Here is a 15255-nt window from a genome sequence, read left to right on the forward strand (position 1 = left end):
GAAATACAACTCGCTTGGCAGACACAATCTGGCCACCTATTGGAACGCCCAGCTAAGCAAGATGGAACACAAAATTGAAACCATAATGAAGTGAGCATAGCATATTTCATGATCAAAGAAACCTCACTCGCTTGCCAAAAGATTAAGACATTCATACAAAACACATTAACCCCTGTAGTTAACAACCTCTCACTTTCAACAATTAGCTACAGCAAACAACCTTGGCCATCCATTTTTTGACTCAAGAGGGCACAGAACCATCTATCCATGAAAGACATTGAAACCTTGCTTCCATACTACAACAACCCCCTCACATCCATTCGATACACAAGTTTTCAACATACAGACTCTGGATTTCAAGGAAAGGTGAAAGTCTGGTGAAAAAAGACAGAACACAAACAATGAGAACCTAATTGAAATCCCAAGGGCACTAAATCCCAATCCTTTGTTCCTCCCAAATCCGACCACTAAATGCATGTTACTAAACTGCAGATCAGCGAAAACATGCCACAGACATTGCCAAAGCTATTCTTCACCATGAATTGGATATTCTTTTCTTGACGGAAACCTGGCTAAATGAATGGTCCGTATCAATGCTTGACTTACTGGTCCCTCCAAAGTACACCATCCAACACCACAACCGACAACATCAACTGGGAGGAGGGATTGCAATCATTCATGAGAACGTCTTTCAAGTCAAAACCTTACCGGTAGCCAATCTCACATCCTGTGAATACATGGGTGCAGAAATCTACAAAGCAGAGAAATCGCTAGCAAAAGTACACCTCTTTTATCACCCTCCAAGAGACATACATATCATGGAAACAATCACTATACATTCCATGCTTCAACCCGGTGTGATTTTTCTTAGTGACTTTAACCTTCACTGGAATGACGATGATGATACACAGGTCTCTACCATTATACAATTCCTCGATGATCAATACTTGACCCAATCTTGCACAAGCCCAACACACAACAAACGCTCAACGCTCAACCTAATCATATCCAGAGAAGGGGCATTGTTAATAGAATCAATCACATCCAACAACTGGTCTGATCATTACTCAATATTATTCCACCTAACTACGCACAAGCAGACCACCAAAGGGCAAGTAACCAAACAAAAATGCTGGGTCAGAGACACCAAAAATATGGATAAGGTGAAACAGACAGAATTGTGCAAAACAAACCTCACTCTTCCAGCAGCAAACCAGAATGTGTTCGAATTAAACGAACACTACAACCGAACAGTATCAAATATAATGGAGGTAGTAACCCCTCTGAGACTCAAGAAACAAAGAGTCAAACCCTCCCAACCATGGTACAATCAAAGCCTAAATGAGGAAAAGAGAAGTCTTAGACAGGCGGAGTGAAGATGGAGACAGGAGCTCTCAACATTACTTCCAAGCAAACTACGTGAACGACGAAACAGCTACAAAAAACGCATCTGGGAAGCCAAAGCATCGTACTTCAGAACCCAACTAGACAATGCAAGAAATCGCCCGAAACGATTGTTTGAAATTGTTAACCAAAAGAAGGGGCAAACAATGCAACCAAGCTCAATAAGAACACAGTGGAAAAATGTGAAGTGTTCTCTTCATTTTTCCATGAAAAGATCTTAGAAATCGAAAAGGAAATTGCAACAGACAATCATAATACACAAGATAATATAGTCAATGATCGCCATTCCGTCGATGACCCTACATTCCAGATGGTGTAGCCAATGATGAACCACCCTTCCAAGACCAAACATCAAGCTATCTTGAGCAAGTTCAAAATACTAACTGAGGAAGAGGTCCACAAGATCTTACTATCTATGAAACCAACTTCACATTTCAATGACCCCATCCCCTCCACAACACTAAAGGAACTAAGTCACCTCTTCTCATCCATACTAATGAAGATTGTAAACTCATTGCTAAAACAAGGCAGTATCCCAGAATGCCTGAAGACTGGGCAAGTGACACTCCTCTTGAAAAAACGTGGGTGCTGACCCTACAATCCTGAGCAACTTTTGCCCAGTGTCAAATATCCCCTTTGTACAAAATGCTGGAACAATGTGTGAACAAAAAACTGAGCCAGCACATTGACCAATTCAACCTACTCAACAAATTTCAATCAGGATTTAGAACAGGACACAGCACTGAATCAGCCACTGTTCACATAATAGATGACACCCTTAAGATGCTAGACAACAACGACTCGTGCCTACCCATACTCCTAGATCTCTCATCGGCATTTGACACGATCAATCACAACATCATACTAAAAGTACTAGAAAACAGAATGAGGTTGTCTGGGAAAGTGCTTTCTTGGTTCACTTCCTTCCTGCAGATTCTCTCACAACGCATCAAACTAGGCAACACATTCTCTGACTCCTCACCAGTGAGGTGCGGAGTCCCCCAAGGGGCAACCATTTCCCCCACACTCTTTAACCTTTATATGGAACCACTAACTGAAATCCTCAATCAATCGAACATTGCATACCACATGTACACAGACGACACACAACTATACTTAAAGATATCCTCCCTAGAAAACGTCATTCAACTAAATAACACTCTAATCAAAACTCAGTCCTGGCTCTTTCAAAACAACCTCAAGCTGAAATCTATGAAAACAGAATTCCTTCATTTCTTCCCACAAAACAGCTCCACATTCATCTAAGATTGGCTCAAGCATCTAGACACCCTCAATTGTAAACCTACCATCATTGACTCCACGTAATCCCTTTGAATAACACTAGACAAGAATCTAAACATGAGATTTCACATCAATGCTACCACACGCAGTCCGGCATTCCAACTCAGATTACTGAAGAAATTGAAACCATTTCTGCCACCTTCATACTTCAAATAGGCAGTACAATCACTTGTGGTCTCCAGACTAGAATATGGTTCAGTGACCCTGTCAGGTCTGCCCAAAGCAAGAACAGCTCCACTCAAAATGATTTTTAATGCTGTAAGCAAGACTGGTAACAGGAACAAGATGCATTGACAACATCACCCCATCACTTAGGTATCTAGACTGGCTTCCCCTCGGGCAAGAAATCAACTGAAAATTGCCTGCCTCACACACAAAGAATAACATTTTAACTAACCAAGTTACCTGGCAGAAATGATTTGAATCTCTGGTGGCAGCCGCTACCTAAGAAGTGCTAACTCTCTCAGGCTTGAACCGCTTAGATTCCGAAAACAAAAAATGTACTCATGCTTCATCCCCGGGGCGGGGCCAAGGATCTGGAACTTCTTACCACCCAAGGTGCAATCAAACCCATTGCCCCACTTTTTCAAAATAAAGGTGAAAAAAATCCTAATAAATAGATTCTTGGCATAGACTTTTGGAGAGCCCCTCCCCAGGGCGCAAGGGACGTCACAATGGCAGCAGTTTCTAGATTGGTCAGAAGCATGTAGTTTACAGGAGAACCCTCTAAAACATTGCTCCCTGGGTAACTGGAACTGAATAGTTTCAAAGCTGGAGCAAAACAACCACCATGAAGATGCTAGACCATTGCCGACTAATGGAATATTAATGGATCGATGGTTGTTTATTTTGATTTCTGGTGCAACAGCCTAATGTGGCTCTTTACTTTTGATGTACCTGTCTATACCTAACATTTTGCTAAATAAATCCATTGTAGAATGCTCTGATGCCCTTGGGTCATGTGCGCGCGCTATAAAACACTCTAAATATATAAATAATAGACTGTGGGTGGAAGCTATTTGCATGCAGTATGCTGTTTCCCGCTGGGGGTTTGCAGAACACCGTGGAAATGAGTTTGTAATTCTTAACCAGAATTTGCACTTCAAGAAAGTAAATTTGTGTATTGCTCATCTCACAGGTGAAGTTGAGATTGAAGTTGTTTTTGTTTATATCTTCCACGAAACGTCTACCTGTTCCTCTCCTTTCCATAGCACAAAACGGTATTTATGTACCGAACACATAGTATGACATTATCTGACAACTGACTCAATTCCGGTCTGTTGAGTACCTGCTCCTCCCACCAGGCCACTTGCAAATTCGGATAGCTGGGGGTGAAGCAGGTACCCATCAAAGCCCCCTTTAATTGCTGAAAAAGTTTGCCAATAAACAAAAATATATTCCTGCTCAGAAACCACTCCATCATCTGTAAAATCATCATTTTGTGCTTGTAGTACTTAATTGCCCTTTCTATTAGAAAATGTTGCGTTGCTAAAAGACCATCTCTGTGTCTGATGCATGTATCTAGTGATGTCACGTCTAAAGTCATCTGCGCATGCCCTCCTCCAATATCACATTAAAGATCCTTTTAAGGAAATCTGTTGTAGCCCTCATATTGGAGGGAAGGTTCTGCAGAACGGGATGTAAAAAATGGTAAATATAGATGACAGTGTTCTCAAAAAGGCTATCAATGTCAGCCACTATGGGCCTCCCAGGTGGTCTGCTTCTGTTTTTATGTATTTTGGGGAGCAGGTAAAAAATAAGGTACCTTTAGTTCTGTGTTGTTCAAGAAACTCCATTCATCCCAATAGAGCAATTCTGTATTTCTCCACTCTGTTAACTGGGTGTTAAAGTCATTCTTCACTGTTTCATACTCTGTTTGTGCAATCCTCAAATAGCATTAAGTACCACTAAACTGTAAATATTCCATGTACATTCTTTTGTCTCAGAGGGCTCCATTCTCTCCTTTGCGTGATGTTCGTAACACACAGTGCTCCACTACCTCAGTACCAGCCAGAATTGTTTATTTTGCCTAAACACATTTCTAATTTTTTACATCAGTATGTGATTGCAGTCTCCTCAATTCTGTAGACATCAGATCAAAAAAAAATCTCTATGCCATCATGCATAGGAGGCGGAATGAATTTGGATTTAGCTCTGAAACTGACAGGCGCCCCCCGCGCCTAGAGGAGGGGCGCCCTTAGTAGCGCCACGGGACTGGACCTTCCCCAGGGCCAAAAAGGGGGGCTGAATGAGGTGACGTCATCGGGGTGCGCTGGAAGGTTATTTAAATCCGCGCCCTGCGATCTTCAGCCTCTTTGTCCCTTTGAACCTCCGGCAAGCTGCAGGGGCACATCGTCGTTCAAGTGTAATGTCGTGCCTAATTGCCTGGCAGCCTTCGGCAAGTTAATACCGCTAAAGAGTGATGCTTTGATAATTTTATATCCAAAAGGGATACTGTTACTCTCGTGTTGGTCACTGGTGAGTTACCTGTTTCGTGAATAAAAAGGCTACGCCATGAACAACACGCTCTGTTTCTGAGAGTTCTTGGGCAAATGGGAAGAGTGAATGTCACGTTGTGCGCCTACTATGACAGGTGCCCCCCGCGCCTAGAGGAGGGGCACCCTTAGTAGCGCCACGGGACTGGACCTTCCCCAGGGCCAAAAAGGGGGGCTGAATGAGGTGACGTCATCGGGGTGCGCTGGAAGGTTATTTAAATCCGCGCCCTGCGATCTTCAGCCTCTTTGTCCCTTTGAACCTCCAGCAAGCTGCAGGGGCACATCGTCAACCACCCACTCACCCGGCAAGAGAGCGAGGGCGGAACGGTGACAGTTAACAACAAGCAAGCACAACAATGGCGGTTCAACAACTGGATGGCCCCCAGAAAGGGGTAGGAGCCACGTGTGCAGAGGGTAGGCGGAAGGGGGGACTGGCCTGCGGGTGGTCCCGGACTCTTCTGCCCTAACCCACAACGTATGGACTGAGGTGAACCCTGGGGAGGCTGCCTGAGTGCAGGTACCCCGGTGGGCATGCCAGTGTGCCATGCGGGGCCCTGGTTTACAAGTAGTGCAACTGTTTGCTGTAGCGCGTTGGGGCCTGCTGGCACAATGTGCACAGCAGAGGGGGGGCTTGGTGGGCCGAGACGGCCAAGTTCAAGTGTATGGCCAAGTTCAAGAGTTCAAATGTAATGTGGTGCATATCTTCTTTACTGCCTTTGACAGGCCAAGGCCACTAAAGTGTATGGCCAAGCTCAAGTTCAAGTGTAATGTCGTGCCTAATTGCCTGGCAGCCTTCGGCAAGTTAATACCGCTAAAGAGTGATGCTTTGATAATTTTATATCCAAAAGGGATACTGTTACTCTCGTGTTGGTCACTGGTGAATTACCTGTTTCGTGAATAAAAAGGCTACGCCATGAACAACACGCTCTGTTTCTGAGAGTTCTTGAGCAAATGGGAAGAGTGAATGTCACGTTGTGCGCCTACTATTGTGTTACCCCTTTCGTCCACATATACCGCTTCTGAATTCAAGAGTTGTGTGTTTCCTACTGCGGGATATATCTCTGTTCTTTGGAGGGAGAGTAAGTCTCTCATGTAGTTTATATCAGAGATTTGTAATGTGTCTTGATTGCCTTTTTCGTTTGTCACCAACTGTCTCAATTTTGGGTTCATGATGAAGAGTTTTCAGTATTAACTTGTGAACAATTTTGAATGAGTCCGCCTTTGCTTGGGCATAATCAAAGCCTGAGACAGGACAAAAGGAGAGGCCAAGGGATATAACTTCATCATTTTTTTGTGATAAGGGCATATTCGTTAGATTGATTTCTGTATTCGTTTGGTAGGTTACCTCTTGTAACTAGGTGTCATTCATCCCTTAAATTCTGTGTCTTTTCCCCTGTCCCCCATGCCTTTGTTTCCTGCTCCTTGTTGTTGCTTGCTGTCTCGGCGGTCTAAACACTGGTCGTTGCATGTCTCCCCTCCACCGTATCCAGGTCTTTCCCCTTCCCGTTCTCACCCAGTGTCAGAGCTGAAGTCACTAGGAGACACTTCCTTTCTCAGTTGGTTGATTTCTCCCTGTCTTTCTCTGAGCATGTCCTCAAAGCACCTGGCAAATGTAAAAATCTGGCCCCGCGGGTCATCCAATTTATCTCAGAGAAATTCAGAATTTTTCTTTGTTTCACCCTCTCCTCATGTTTTATCATTCTGCTTCTCATTTCTTGTTTAAATTGCTCAATGAGTTCTTTGTTAATCAATTAATGAATCCCTTCTATCTGTCCCAGTGTTGCATTTCTTTCAATTTCCGCATATTTGATCAGTATATGTGTCATGTTCTATGAACCTTGATTATTAGAATCTAACCACTCCTTTATGAGGTCGGGATGAGGGTTCTTGAAACTGGGGATTATCATAAATGCGGAGACCTCTGGGGATTCTGCCAAATGTAATGTATTTCTTTAGTGATACTACATCCCACCACTTTGTAATTTCCAGCCTTGTAAGTCTCTCCAGTTCATAAAGCATGCTCTGTAAGTTGCCTCCTAGGAGTGCACCTCCTGAACCAATGCCTGTTCTTTCCTCAACCTGATTCTCTCCCGCAAACATCGTTTCTGCTGCTCACACCCTCGCTGCCAGCTTCTCTTCTTCTGCCCTAGTGAGCGTTTGTATGTTGCCATGCACCCGCTGTGTTCACACACATGTGTAAACAGCTCCGGCTCCATAGGATGGGTTGTCCATATACCCTTCAAGAGTGGAATCATGTCTTTTGAGGGAAGACCACCTTCCATCCCTAGACTTGTGAATTTTTTTTAACTTATAGTGATAGGGACATTTGGCCCTTATATATGGCTGTTTTAAACAAACATAAGAGTTTCCAAGTGTCCAGGCATGAACTTTCTAGGTAAATTGATTTTTATCCTAAAGGAGTGAGACAAGTCTGACTGACCTGTTTACGACTTGCTTAAAAGACGGGTCTGTGAGTGCAGAATCCCACAATGGAGATGACCTAGGGTCCTCAGCGCAATACTCTCCCCAAGAGGTATATTTCTTACTGAATCTGACTTCGGCCCAGATAAGTGAGGCTAAATCGGGCTCGGACACTTGTTCCCGCTTTCTAAAAAATATATTAAACGCACCCTGCCCCTTGGAACACAAAGCTTGGCTCACTAAGCCACATTCCCGGTGATCCAGTGAGTGAGAAGAATTTGGCTGCAGTGTAAAAATACGTATAATATATTCACCTGCAATGTATCCAAAAGCTCTTATTTCAGAACGATATGTGAGAGATGGTATTAATTCCGCCTCCATTGATTTAAGGAGGTGAGTCAGTGCTGGACCTCTCAGATTGGTATATAACGTTTTAAAGGCTGCTAGCACTAAGTTGGCTTTTTGTTTTATTGATGGCATATGCTGGCCAAACTGAAATCGTTGATCAAAATGGTCTCCTAAATGTGTGTAAGTGTCAATTTTATCCAATTTTTCATCCAAGTGCCAACTGAAGATTTTTTTTGTCTTGCAATTACCGAAAACAATTACTTTTGTTATCTTGATGTTTATTTCCAGACCCTTTTTTGTAGTATAATCAGCAAAAGCAGTTTACAAGCATTGTAGACCAATGGGGGCCCGACTGAGCAACACATTATTGTCCTTATATTATAGGCCGGTCAGAGGAGTCTGCGCAATTGCGGTGTATTCGATATTACTACATTTAGACTTTCATTTAAATCTGAAACAAATAGGGTAAATAGGGCAATAGGGTAAATAAAAGTGGTGCAGCCCTGTTTTAGACCGTCACTTGTAAAAATCTTTTTTGTAGCGGCTAACCTCTCACCCATGTTATTTGGTATAAGAGATGAATGGAACATAATAGTTAGTGTTGGTGGTATTCCCCATTGGCTTAATTTGGTCCACAAAACATGCCATGAGACCTTGACAAACTCAGACTTTAGGTCTACACAACAGGCACAAAGTGGAGATTTATTTCAAAACGAGGCCTCAAGAAGTACTGCCAGTGGAGTCAAATTTACAGTAGCACCAGTACCTTTTTGAAAAACGGCTTGGTTAATTCATAGCATTGACAATGCCACAACCCAATTGACAATGTCATTCAATAAAAGGCTAGAGTAAACTTTTGGCTGTGTGTTGATTAAGGCTATCAGTCTATAATTGGACAGGTCGCCTTTTTTACTGCTTTTGTAAATAGGGTGGACTGTGGTACCTCTCCAGGAGTCAGGGATGTTGTTTTCACACAAAGGGATCAATTATGATCCCGTTCGGAAGGGCTCCGAATCAGATTTAGGTTTGTCGAATCCGACACAGAGCCCTTGTTTTGACCGAATTGTACCCAGTTCCGAACAACCGATTACGATGCCCGGAAACCGTTAGGGCTGGCCGAATCAGTTCCGAATGGCATTTGCACAGTTCGAGCCTTTTGGAACAGATTCGTACAGCTCCATTGACACGGTTTCCGAGCGAGCGATTACAATGACAGATTCGGACAGCCATTCCAATTCGGTTTGCCCAGAACAAAACAGCTGTCAGAATCTGTCTTTGGGGGCCTGCAGCAGGCCCCCTTCACCTGAGGCCTTCCAAACCGGGCCCGTGGGGTACCCATGGGTTCCCTCTTTTCCAACCATGCACAGTGTGGCAGGCACCATGGGGTGCTGCCAGAGGGTGCAGGATTTTCCCTAGCCACCCCTTTCTTCAATGGGAGCCTGTGTTCTCGTTCGGAACACAGGCTCCCATTGAGGTCCATAATAGTCTGACTGAATCATATCCGGAAGGATCTGGACACATCCAAATCGCTCTGTCGGACTCCCCCTATACTAGTCGTCTGGAAAGCATTCCAGAACGGATTCAGTTGGAATGCTTTCCAGACAAGATCGTAATCAGCCCCAAAGAGTTAATAAACAAAATACAGAATGTAGTTGATCAAAAATCCATCTCAGTTTTATATAAGGCTTTTGGGAGGCCATTTGGGCCAGGTGCCCCATCTGGTTTAGCCTTTTTAATGCTTTACCGGAGTTGTGTCGGTGAGTACTGAGATGCACAAGTTGTTTTTAAACGTTGTAGCAGAGGGTCCTTTAAGTTTAATTCCCAATATAATTGTTCTACATGTTTTATCCATGCTGATTCTGAGATCCTTGCAGTATGTGCTTTGACTGTACCATAGGCCAGGACATTGATAAACCTCTAGAAGGCTTTCTCATCACTCTTTCTGCATATGTATTGTATTGTTATCAATTTATAATGTATGTGATCCGCCTTAGCCATTTATAATGGCCTTCTTTTACATTGATCTGGTCTCCCTTAATCAAGTAATGTGATTGTCTGGCAGCTGTTGGGAGTTTCCAAAATGCTCTAGGGGCCAGCTGTACAAAGCATTTTTCTGGTCGTAAATGACCTGATTCGCAGAATCGGCCCATTTGCGACTGGAAAAATGCTTTTTCAGATGTACAAAATGCTAAATGGGATTCGATAATTTGGAATGGGTGTGCTTTGGGCGTCCCTTCCAAATACAAAAAATCTGTATGGTATGTATTACTGCAACCAGATTCTGGTCACAAAACAGTAATACTGTACTGCCATTTTAAAAGTGGTGGTAACCCATATACAACTGGGAAGAAGTTCCTTGGGGTTCCTTACCCTTTGCGAATGTTGAAAAAATATTTTTAAGATCATCCTGTGGTCCCATGGACCACTCCCTACTCTTAAAAAATGAAACTTGAAGTTTCATTTTTTTTCTTCTTAAAAGCACAGGTAATGCATGTAGTTTGAAGATCCAGCACACTTCTGTGCTAACATTGTTCTCTTCTCTAGCTAAAATGTCCACTTGACACAATAGAAAAATAGCCTGCTTAACCTTGAGGTTAGTCTCATGCGAATTGTCATATATGCTAAAGCAATTTCGCATTATTTCCAGTATTTCGTATTATGCCTGTTTAGCAAAATTCACGAGATTGCACCATTACCTTAATGATATTTTATTCAGGCGATCATTCTATCAAGGGAGCCTTAAGACAACGTGAACTAATCAAACGCAACCTGCTGTTGTTTTTTCATCATGCATCATTTCCTGCTATTTAGTGTGAAAGGTGGGTTTACATCCAAAATGAATGTAAGGACGCATGTCAGAGCATAAACGCAGTGAAAAATGCAGCAGCAGTCCGTGCAGGTAAGCGTGGTGGGTCTGTGGGATGGAGCAGGGGGGATATCGACAGACGACGTCATAGTATTTATTTATTTATTACATTTTCCCTATTCCGTTGTCTGTTGACTCCCCGCTCTGCCCCCGCCCCACTGCGCTTTCCTGCACGGACCACTGCTGAATTTTTTTTGCATCAGCTCTTTGAGTAATAACACTTACTTTCATGTAATTTTTTGTGCATTTCTCCCAGGTTTACTTGAGGCACAACGAATTTGTGCTTCCATATTTTTACTGCTTTTCCTCTCACACAGTTTCAGATGGGGTCTTCCTCTTTTGAATTTAGAACCCGTGATCGGTGTTGGCAACCATGATAACATCTTGAATTGTTTGATTGTTCTAAAATTATAGAAACCATGATAATAAACAGAGTGAATCCTTATCTACATCAAAGAAGCAGGAGGCATGTTAGCTTTACTTTGTACATAAACACACCATGTGTAATTTGCAGGAACTGCACACACTGAAATACAGAACGTTACATGAAAACAAACCCAAACAGTCCAGTTAAACTAAACACGAGAGCCCCCATAACCCTTGGTATTATATGCGCAAATATACAATGCTCAAGTACAAGGATTTTTGTTTTTATAAAACACTAAGCACGAAACAACAACAGACGCAAACAGTTCCATCTGCACTTCAGTTAGACAGAACTGTGTGGTCTGTGAGTGAACTGCAAAAATGCACTTGTCCTAAAACTCCTCATGTTGATTCCTCTGCATAACATATTCCAATGTTTGTATTTTTTCTAAGGTGAACATTAAAATGTTTTATCGTATGAAAGCTGTTCTTTTATGACCCGATGAATCGGAAATAAATACTCTGTTCTAAAAAAGTCAAATATGGACTTGGATTTCTTATTGAACATTAAGGTGCTTATTACTTAAACAAGTCTCCTGAGGATCAATGCCAAAGGCGCGACTACAAGAGACCTCAATAAGAAGATGCAGATTGGACAAAGGCCTTATCTAATAACATATTAATCTGTGATTTTCAAATTACTCCTACGAATTTAAATTGAATGTTTTGACATATTTAGTTTGCTCAGGGAACTTTTCGTTTTTCTGTACAGTTGCAATTGTTATCAATTGTAGGCAACAGCATTGGGTGGTGGCTGTTTTGTTCCCTTCGATGCAATCTTTGTGATATTTGTGGTTCTCTTTTACTGTCTTAATCACTATTTGTTTGCGCAGGATATACCTCACTGCCCATCTCTTTCTTGAACATTAAAATGGCCCCAAGAACATTTTTCCCATGGCGTTAAGTTAAGTTTGACCAAAATGCTGTTGTGGTGGACACAAAGCCTCTACCATACCGGAACCCGAAGGACCACTGACGTTAAAGATGTCTGCCATCATGCTCGATATTACCCCTCTCCCCCCAACCGTCATCCCCTCCCTAGAACGGCCTCTACAGTTAATGCGGCTGCCCGCGGCCCCCGCAGGGGGCCACCCTAAGCGGGCGGCCACCCTTAGTCACATTTGGGCACTTCCCCACCCCCACTAATACGGGGGACTATAGGAAGAGTCCCCTGGCAAGACAAGTCACTTCCGGCACAAAGAGGAGGGGGAGGTATTTATGCCTCCCCCGGCCATCAGGCGGGCAGGGCAGCATAGGTTTATACAGCTGCCTGCCCTTGGATCGCCCGTAAGATAACCCACCATATTGCATACTTTTGTATGGAATAAACCTGCAGCAATATTTTTCCCAAACAAAAGTTGTGTTGTGCATTTATTTATGCATGCATACTCGGTTGTGGTAAGGGTGGGACCTGGTGCCATAATGGGACTATGCAGCATTCGCTTAGGGTGACAGACTGTGGTGGCAGGCCTGACATGCTATCGCAGTGTGGCGCCACGCTTACTATCTATCTAAGCCCTGGAAATAGACCCTCATGGTGTTTTTGTTGATTTTGTGAATATCCTTTTACCTTCAACCGCTAAATGAGCCTTTTGTATCTACATTAGTAGCATTGTGCTCTCAGTGACAATATTAACTGTCCTTCCTACGAATAGTAAGCAAGTTGAAATGAGAACAACATGCACAATAGTGGCACCTACAATGAATTGCTTTTTGTGTAGTTCTTCATACCACATTTTTGCAGTGTCTATGCAATATTAATAACAGGTGTACTTTTATCATTGTAATGGTAGTTCATGTCCCAGGCGTGGAAGAATGGGAGGCTGAAGTGCTCGTCCTGAATTCAGACCCATGAAGTACAAATCATGCTTATGCCTCTGGCAAGCACTTCACTTGCTGAACCATCTTGCCAGCTTTACATGGTTGCGCTACCTATAACCTCTAGCGAGCAAAGCTCAAGTTAACCTGAGCTAGGCATTTGTATAGAATGCACTCTATCTCAAACGGTGGCAGGGAACCTCAGAAAGAGTGCCCCAGAAACAGGACAAGCAACTAGAAGGCATGCTAATAACTCAACAATGGCATTACCAGTTAGAGTCCACTGAATTCCCTCAACATAAGTTCCTGCTCTCTCACCATGCTTGTGTGGCATAGTAGAACGCTGTGTAATACAATTTTTAACAGGACTTGAATTTGTTCCCAGCCCTTTTAAGAAGGTGCTTAACCAATAAGGGCTCCCTGAATTCTGATATTCTGAAAAGAAGTAGGATGTGCTCCATTGTGTTTTTTTGGCACACACGTTGTTCTCACACACAATATGGTATGACATGCTAGTCATTTAATTTCTTTGTGTTTTTATGCAATTGGTCTTGAAGAATGTTTATGTCCTTTGCATTGTCTGGTGTACATTTTTCAATTTCGAAATAACTTGAAGCAATGCTGTGTACGTGTATATAAGATTCATCCATGTACTGACGAGATAGTTTGTTCTTCCATAGCTTCGAAAAATTGATTCTCCCTAAGATGTACCTAGAGATTTTCTGCTTTTTGACTAATCGGTGGTCTGAGGTCATCTGATCAGGGCTAACCTCCATTTTACCTTTTCACTTTGTACCATGTTCTATTATTCATCGCAGAATGCATACATTCGAAATGCTAACTTCAGGAATTCACAAATGTGCAGGTGGCACCATGAATCCCATCGAGAAAACTAAGTCCCTTTTTTTCATTTTCGGGGGAGGAGGAAATATTTATTCCTTGGGAACTTTCCTTCTGTGGTTTATGAAAACTCTTACCTCCTCCCATATCCCTCCAAACTGCTTTCGGTGGTGCAGGTTCTACTATCACTCACTGATATCTTGCAGCAAGTAACAGAGGCTGCAACAAACACATTTCAGTAATGGCCAGATTGGCAGAATAATCGGTTTCTTTCAGTAGGACTGGATTCCCATTGGGTGAAATGGAAAACAACCCTCATCAATTTGCATTTGTTTATTTTTCAAACTTGATTGACATACTTCACAAATTCTAGATGGCAACTTTGTCAAGATATCTCATTTGTAATCACATTTGAGTCCAGATTTGGCTGCTTTTGCAAAAAACTAGGCAGCTTCACGTTATCCGATTTTCATGGAAATCTCTGCAGCTGTTAGTGCTTTACATGCAACATTTGGATGCTTTTTTTCTAGGAAATTAACACGGGTTTGGCACTCTTCGGAACCTTCCTATGACTTATGACTTTCTTGAAACTCTCCATGATGCGATTGCTACAATTCTGTCAAACAGCTCGAGCGTGGTTTAAGAATCAAAAAATAAACTCCTATGAAAAGTGCAAAGTTGCAATACCTATTGAGTTCCTTTTGAAGACTCTGTAATGTTTTTGACAAAAATAAACTTTTTTACAGACAAATGATTATTACCTTTATAACAAAGGAATTTTTGAGCATTAAAAATTAGAAATTCTCATCCCCGTTAGAGTGATGCATTAGTGTTAATGGAAAATCTAAAAATCACTGAAGTTTCCCTTCTCCCATGTAACCATAATTCACTGAGTTTGCACAAAAGGGGCTTAGGACAGAGCCTGGTTCTGCCCCACAGGGACATATCACACTGCATGGCCTTTGGTCACACACCACACAAGCATATGTACCCATGTAGCTTTCTGCACACAGACTTTGGCTGTGACCAGTTGCAATGATGAACAGTTATGCAGGTAGCCAGAGCAATGTCAGCACAAACAGCTTCCCAAAGTATATCAAATTAAGTTATGCAGTGTTCCCATGGTGCTCAAGCAAGAATAGGAGCAGACACACCTGTACCCCCCAAGCTCAGGCAGAACCCAAACTATTGATCACAATCTTTTCAGGTGCACAAAAGAACATGAGCGGGTTCTTGTAAAGATTCTTCCAGTAAGTAGAATTAATTCCATTGTCTTCATCAAAGAGCTTCTAGTTAATAAGTGTTTTGCCCAGCCTCTTCGCCTAGACTTCTCTA

The sequence above is a fragment of the Triturus cristatus genome, chromosome 1_2 (assembly GCF_964204655.1).
Source record: "Triturus cristatus chromosome 1_2, aTriCri1.1, whole genome shotgun sequence".
Taxonomy (NCBI): Eukaryota; Metazoa; Chordata; class Amphibia; order Caudata; family Salamandridae; genus Triturus; species Triturus cristatus.